Below are 8,359 nucleotides of genomic sequence, written 5' to 3'. Positions count from 1 at the left end.
AATCCATCTTAATCTTTGTTCTGGGTTGGACCTACTTCCAGAATTTTCGGGTCCCTTTGGAATATTCTTGGGGCGCGAAAACTTCCAAATGCCACCACATTTTCTTCTTGGAGAATGCGTTTAAGAAGGTCCCAAGTTTTTTTTTATTTGTGAGAGCTTACAGAGCCGAACGATCGACTGTACAGGGGAGATCGAAGCTGGCGAGGCAACCTTTCTATATATAGGTGAAGCAATCCAAATATCAAAGCTCAAAATACCGATTCGCTGACGATCGCTGCAACGAACGCACCGCATGTGGTCCGAAAAGTCAGCGCTTAATTGACCGGCCACTCAGTGGAGAGAAGTGAGTCAGCGCCGAGGAAAGCCGCATTCAGTGTCGCTATATAACCGCCTGACCTTCTCCTATACTGCAGCGCTCGTCCGTTGAAAGCGCCGCCTCGTTTATGCGAGGAGTTTTGTGCGGTCGCGATCGTGAAGCGCATGAACACGCGAGTCACGGAGCTCTAAATGTCATAGGGAGAGCTATTAGTTCGAACATCGCTATCCGAGAGCAAAGATCGTGATTAGGGAGGAAGCCCGCGGCATCGATTTTTGCTGTTCACTTATGTGTTAACTTTTGTAGATGAAGGGTAGGTGGTTTGTCGCGTGCAGACCATCGCTACGGTTAGGGCTGCCAGCGTTATGGACCGCATAAATGCTTGACTGCAGTGGGGCCGTGCGGGGGCCCGCGTGCTCCAAACTCCTTTGTTTGTTAATAGGAGAGAGAGAGAGAGAGAGAGTAATTTAATGAAGGAAAAAGTGGAGAGGTCGCCGGCGTAAAGGTGACCTTGGCCTGCTACTCCACACTGGGGAAGGGGGAAATGTATATATAATATATAAATAGATTTACACACATGACGTATAAATACAGGTGTCAACGAAAACATAAATAGCCTCTGCATGATGTCAATGCCTAAATTATACCAATCGTAGAGTCCTGCATTATTTTTCGTTGCCATGAAATTTTACATAACGGAGACAGCCTCCTACCTTGACCAAATAGTCACACAGCTGCAGTGGCATCAGAAGCAGGGAAGTTTGGTTTGGTTTATGGGGGTTTAACGTCCCAAAGTGACTCAGGCTATGAGGGACGCCGAAGTGAAGGACTCCGGGAATTTCGACCACCTGAGGTCCTTTACCTTGCACTGACATTGCACAGTACACGGGCCTCTAGAATTTCGCCTCCATCGAAATTCGGCCGCCGCGGCCGGGATCGAACCCGCGTCTTTCGGGTCAGCAGCCGAACGCCGTAACCACTGAGCTACGGCGGCGGCTGGAAGCAGGAAAGTAAAATGAGAGTGAGGGTGCGAATGGAGGATTATGTCATAATACAATGAATTGCTTGGAGTGGTAGTTAATAATGTTTCTGATGATGGTCATGATGTGACAGAAGGAAACAGCCAGTAATGAAAATTGGTTTTGGAGAAACGGAAGGGCACAGCAAGTGTCTCACTTCTCGATGGACACCTCAACTGCGCCCTGAGAGAAGGGAGGAAGGTGGGAGTGAAAGAAGAAGAAAACGAGAAAGAGGTGAGCCGGTAACTCTCGGTGGTAACCCGCTATAGATATGAGGACCTGAGGAAAAAAAAAACCTTGAAAATTTGGGGAAGAATTTTTTTTGCGTTTTTCTGGGTGAAAGAAACAACCGCCAAAATTTCCAAACGGAGTTTTCTGGACAGTATAGCCTCAAAATAGGCTTTCTAAAAGTTGGTCTAAACGGGTTGTTTGAGAGAGAGAATGAGCCAGCACAGTGGGGGATGCCCAAAGGGCCAACATACGTCGGGACCAGTATCCCCCCCCCCCCCCCCCTTCATAACAACAACCACCACCATGCCGACATCTTGGTCCGTGTCCCTAGTTCGGAATGCCGCAAGGTCCCGCCGACCCGCGAGCCCGGCTTGCGTGGGCAGCTTGTGTCGTCACACTCCAACACTGGAGGAGGAAGGTGTCCCGAGGCGGGGTGGTTTCGGTGTCTGCTGGCTTCCGTCATGTATGTCATAACGAGCCCCTATTTTCCATTCCCTTGTCTGCTGAAAAAAAAAAGCTTTAATTCCGGAGCTTTCAAAGTTCCTTAAAATTTTACATCTCTTGCTACGAGGCACCCGCCGCGGTGGCTCAGTGGTTAGAGCGCTCGGCTACTGATCCGGAGTTCCCGGGTTCGAACCCGACCGCGGCGGCTGCGTTTTTATGGAGGCAGAACGCTAAGGCGCCGTGTGCTGTGCGATGTCAGTGCACGTTAAAGATCCGCAGGTGGTCGAAATTATTCCGGAGCCCTCCACTACGGCACCTCCTTCTTCCTTTCTTCATTCAATCCCTCCCTTATCCCATCCCTTACGGCGCGGTTCAGGTGTCCAACGATATATGAGACAGATACTGCGCCATTTCCTTTCCCCCCAAAACCAATTATTTATTTATGCTAGGAGGCAAGGCAAAAAATAGGGGGAGAGAGAAGGAAGGTAAACAGGGCCTCCGAAGTGGGGGGCCCCGGGTTAATTCTTTACAGTGGGGTGTCCTACGCGCCCTCATATCTATAACGCAAGGACGCCTTTTTCATTTCCCTCCACAGAAATGCGGCCGGCGCGACCAGGATTCGATCTCGCGACCTTGTGATCTCGGCAGCCGTGAACGGTGCAAAAAAGTATACTCGTTTAGTGCCTAATGATTAAAACCCCTCCGCTAACGCCTGTCTCCAGCTTCTGCACTGCAGCCACGAAGCCAGCCTGTGATGGCTTCCGCAAAGTTTGCGTCACACATCTCCGAGCACCGCTTCCTCGCTACGAAAACGCCTCGCGTTCCCCGGGGCTTGATCAACGGGTGTGCCATTGGCGCGCGTCCCCCGAGTCGCTCTCGCCTTTGTAGGTCACGCCACGAAGCGGTCGCGTGGCGTTCGCTCGATCGATAAGCGTTTCCCCCGGGCCCTGCACGGCTCGATGCGATTGGCCTCTGATGAGAATAGACGGCCGGCCGGGACAGTTCCGGTCCCGGAGCGAGGAATTAAAATGCGCTGACGTGACAGTGTGTCTCCGTTTCGTTTGGGTGCCCTGGTTTCTCTTTCGACCTGCCCTTCTAGCGGATCGAGAAGCCATAGCCGCAGGGAAAGAAAAGGGCGAAGGGGAAGGAGAGAAAGGAGACGACAGGCTAATTTAGGACCTTTTTAATTAATTGCGACAGTGTGCCTGCTGGCATAAAGTATTATTTACAAATACAGGTGCCCACTGGACTCTCGAAGAAAGTCCAGTAACATCCGATGGTGCGGCCCAAAATTAAAAAAAAAATTCATTGTTCTACACCTGATGGACCCGCCGCCGTGGCTCAGTGGTTAGGGCGCTCGGCTACTGATCCGGAGTACCCGGGTTCGAACCCGACCGCGGCGGCCGCGTTTCGATGGAGGCGAAACGCAAAAGGCGCCGTGCGCTGTGCGCTGTGCGTTGTCAGCGCACCTTAAAGATCCCCAGGTGGTCGAGATTATTCCGGAGCCCTCCACTACGGCTCCTCTTCCTTTCTTCTGTCAGTCCCTGCTTTATCCCTTCCCTTACGGAGCGGTTCAGGTGTCCACCGAGATAAGTGAGACGGTTACTGTTAAGTTAGAAGCCCACGGCGCCGATGAGCCCCCCCCCCCCCCCCCCCCCCCCCCTTTTAGGGAGCGGTCGTCTCCGTGAGAAGTAGAGAAGGGTTTACTGAGAGGCGCGACGCCCCGCGCTTATAGGTTGCCTCGATGCCAGTTACCCGCGCTAATCCTTTCGGCTCTGGCGCCGACTCGTCCCCTGCTGTCCGGCCGTGCACGAGGGGTAGAACGGGTGACACTGCATCGCGCGTTCCTGACGCTGCCCAAAGCCGTGGGAAATGGGGAGAAGGACCCCGAACTGTCTTGTCGGAGTCGCAGGGGGCCGACAACCTTTTCCCGCTGAAGAAATTCCTTTTGCTGTCAGCGGAGACGGCAGAGCCTATGCGTAGCGCCTCGACGGGATGCACATGCAGCGAACTGCGTACGCGAAACTGCGCGCCCCGCACGTTCCAGGAGTCCACTGGGTCGGGCTCTGGTGAGCCCTGCGCTCTGCCCACTTGCATGTACGGTGCCACTGCACTGCTATTGCTTCAAATTGGGCGAGAGCTGGTTTACTGAAGCTCCGCCCAATTATAGAAGGGGTTAAAACGCGCTGGAAACAAAGACTTGGGGGGGGGGGGGGGGGGGGAGTGCGCGCCGAGTCTCGGCTGCTTTTAAAGAGCCTTTTCTTTAAACTGTCTTATCCTCACTGCCTTGTATTTCAGTTCCGTCTTTAATAAATAAGTTTTGTCTTAAGAACTTTGGAGTTGCTGCCCCAACCGGCAACGTGTCGCCAGACGGGCGGAGTTGAGTTTCCCCTTCCGGTGGCGATGAGAGGAAACTACTTGATGATGAAATCGGCGTTTCTTGATGACCCGGTGGTTCTACTCGCAAACATTCACATTACTCAAGGAAAGGAGAAGGTTAACTATTTATTTCCAACATAGGTAAAAAAACGAGAAGAAACAAAGCAAGGAGAAAACTATTTACATGACTAAATCGTGGATCAGACGAATTCAGCCCCCGCTCAACCCAGAGCGCTTGGTTTTAAACCCTCTGTCTCCGCCCTTAGCGGGGACAGCAACCAATAAGATAACAAACGACCCATCTCGCCAATCAGTAATTATGGAAAGGAAAATAAGGATTTCCGCAAACTAATCACAGACTGGGGAAAGAGTGCTGATTAAACATTTGGGAAAGGAGAGGTTGCAATCAAATAGACAAACAGCACAAACGCGACCGCCCTCTCTCACGGCACCCACGGCCCAGCCGTTACCACTTTCCTATCTCTTTCGCACACGCGACAAAACGATCCCTAAAGTGTTTACAGAATACACCGCGAGAGACGAACACAGTCGTTACGGTAATAGTGGGTTTCCGGTCACTCGGCTAATACTCAGCCGTATCTGGTGCGCCCCCGAAACCTCGTCAGCCCCTTAACAACCACATGTCGTCAGCTGTACATGGTTAGCGTTTTTCCCGGCGGGTCATCCCCGTGACGGCGCGGCGTAAACGAGGACGTCCGCCGCACAAAGGGGAGGCAGGGACGGGACGGGCCCCTTTGTTGGCGACTTCCGACCCCACTGGAGCGGCCTTCCTTGCGAACACAAGACCAACGAGTTCGCGGAATGGTCAGCGAACTCCACAGGCGGACGAAGACCTGAAGTGCTCTTCGTACTGCCACCCGCCGTGTATATTCGATCACCGGCCAGCGTGCCATCATCATTCACCGCTCGCGACGAGCAACCGACCTGCCCAATCCGGCCATCCTACCAGAGGAGGGCAGGAAAGTTTAACTGGTGCCGTGACCAGGCCATATCAGAGAGGATTGTGGAAAGTTACTGCGATGTCCTTTCCTCAAAAATCAATTTTCATTTCCATTTTTGCATCTGGTGGACAGCCTGGGGGTGGTCGGCACCGAAACAGGTGTTTCTGCCGGATAGCACGCAAAGAGGGATAGCGCGCATGCAGGAAAGTGGAGAAGATGTACACGGAAGTGAGGCCGTCGCTTTCGCTCTAGAGCTAATACAATATTAAACCTGAAGCATATGCGTAGCTAGCTAGGCGAATAGCCACGTAACTCAAGCAGTTTTTTTGCAAGTAACAGACACAAAGGGCAAAGCAAACTGCATAGCAAGCCCCCCCCCCCCCCCCCCGCCCCCCCCCCCCCCCCCTCCGTCCTCTCTCTTTAGACACCGCGTACGCCATCGCCCTTCACCCAGAGTGATTTAATCCTGCCTTTTAACATTCCTCCCATCGAAATCCGGCCATGACCTATACGGACGCTTTGCAAAGGTCAGTAGATGGTGGCGCCCTCTGTGAGGCGGGAAATGAGCTATTGGTGGCACCCTTCGATTGTTTTTTTTCCTCATCACTAATTCTTTTTTTCAGCAGCGCTGGATAGTTGATGTAAATGCTGCAAGTGGCGTGACAGCCAACTAACCTGCAAGTTTTTGACTAATAGCTAGATTTAGATATGTAGGCCGAACGGAAAGTTTCTTGCGTTATGATCAAAGGGCGCGCCGACCACACCATGAGTAACGATAAACGCTGGTGCGACCACAGCTGCAAGCAACGGTATTGTGTAGTAAATCCAAAGAAAGACAATCCCCATCAGCGCAGTTAGCTCTCTAAAACTGGCGTTTCATGGACTAGAAAAAAACAGAGGAAGAGCGGCGAGACAGGGGAGAGAAAAAAATACTCAAATAAAACGTTGCCATGGCGACGCGTTGTACACAAACACACAGGCGCATTCCAGTGAGCCTCCGTCTGTCCGTCGTGTGCGGGAAGAACCGGCCCGCAGCTGCACCGACAAGGCAAGTGACGAATGCCCACGCGCAAGCCAGCTGAGCGGCTGTGTGTGTTCAACCTTCAATTTCGAACTTTCAAAATTAGCCGAGCTGTCTGGCTCGAAAAATTGCAGATTTGTAGATTGTCGCGTCACCTGTGGCAGTGAAACGAACTGATGGGGGCTGCAGAACCCGTCTAGGTAGCGCTATCGGTGGCTACCTTCCTAATACTGGCAGCAGGGGACGCCCTTGTTTCGAGCTGTTTAGTTATTGTTAATAAATGGCGTTATTTAAGAACTTTGGTCTCTTATTAGCCGGCGGATAGCCACAATCAGCAAATAAGGCGAGAACAAACGCCAATGGAGCGAGACCAGTGTTGTCAGAGCAACTCTTGCCAGTGTTGATGATGATGACATATTTTACCCTATTATACCTGAAAATGTGTCGTTTTCAGAAGCATATCTCAGAGGAGTATAGTACATATCATGCCCAGCAATTCTGGACAATGCATTCTTCAGCGGCAAAGAGTTCATGAACACAATTTTTTCACATATTGTAAGGTTTCACTATAACAATCACTTTATCCGCAGATCTTCCCTCGGGAGCCTGCATTTTTGTACTATTAATGTTTTCGCTATCGTCAAAAACGCCCCCGATTGGTTTCCTACACGGCAGTCTTAATTACTCAACGTGATGGAAGAACTTCAAAGGAAATATTTTCATATTCATCGGAACAATGGGCCATTACCTTCAATATTTCCATAACAGTATCTTACGATATTCTAATATCCAAGAATTTTGCTCAGCGATGCTGGTCGTGTGAGCGGACATATGTCACGCATTGAATACAGAGGCAGGGTTGCACTTCAGCCATGAAACCTTTACTGATCCGCGCAGCCCGCATCAACGCTGGCCAACACAGTGGGCCCTGCAGAGTAGCCGGTCAGCTCGCGTTCTGAGAGTGCAGTTCGCGCTATTGACACGAGCACCACGTAATGATGCAGCTATTCGCACAAGCTCCAGTGATGGCAGCACCAGCCATCGCAGGGCCGTCGCTTGACCACTGCACCACAGCGCCAGGAGTCTTTACACCCATGGATCTATGAATATAAAGCACAAAGTGACCAATTCCGCATATATGGGCATTAGCGCATTAGTTATCACGTCATATATATATATACCTTAAGGCGGAGCTTAGGTGTCCCCTCAAATTTTTTTGTTTCCCACCTGCATTCTGGATGGATGGATGGATACGGCTGAACCCTTTACATCGGGCGGTGGCTCAAGCAACCTAGCCAAGTCTTGTGAAATTTTACTTCTGTCTTGCTTTTAGCCACCAATCAGATAACCTTCGCTTGGTTACTTCTAACCTCTTAAAATCCACTTTCCCTACTATCCCTAAACCCCAATGCCTTGGGTAAGTCAGCCCCGCTGCCTTCCACTGTAGGGTGAAGCCCTTTACAGAAAAGTATCAAGTGTTCAGCCGTTTCCTCCTCCTCTCCGCACGCAATGCACAAAGTGTCTATCTCCTGGTAACTGACTCTATACGTCTTAGTCCGCAAAACTCCAGTCCTGGCCTCAAACAACAAAGAAGTTCCCCTACAATTATCATAGATATTTTCTTTGACAATTTCCTGTTTAAAGGTCCGGTATGTTTCTAGTGCCGATTTCGTCAGCATCCCTGTTTTCCACAACGCTCTCTCTGTTCCTTTAACCTTTTTCTTAACCGATAATTGCTGATTTGCCCCCTTACTGCTGTCCAGATATTTCCTTGTCAATTTTCTAGTTCGCTTTCTCCATTTCGTGTCAACATTCTTTATATACAGGTATCTGAAAACTTTCCTAGCCCACTGCTTTTCCTCCATCCTTCTCAATCGTTCCTCAAATGCTATCTTACTGCTAGCCTCTCTGCTCTCGAAAGACTCCCATCCCATATCACCCTGTACCCACTGATTTGGTGTATTGCCATGTGCTCCCAAAGCTAACC

The sequence above is a fragment of the Amblyomma americanum genome, chromosome 5 (assembly GCF_052857255.1).
Source record: "Amblyomma americanum isolate KBUSLIRL-KWMA chromosome 5, ASM5285725v1, whole genome shotgun sequence".
In the NCBI taxonomy this organism is placed as follows: domain Eukaryota; kingdom Metazoa; phylum Arthropoda; class Arachnida; order Ixodida; family Ixodidae; genus Amblyomma; species Amblyomma americanum.
This window is presented reverse-complemented; position numbering follows the sequence as displayed.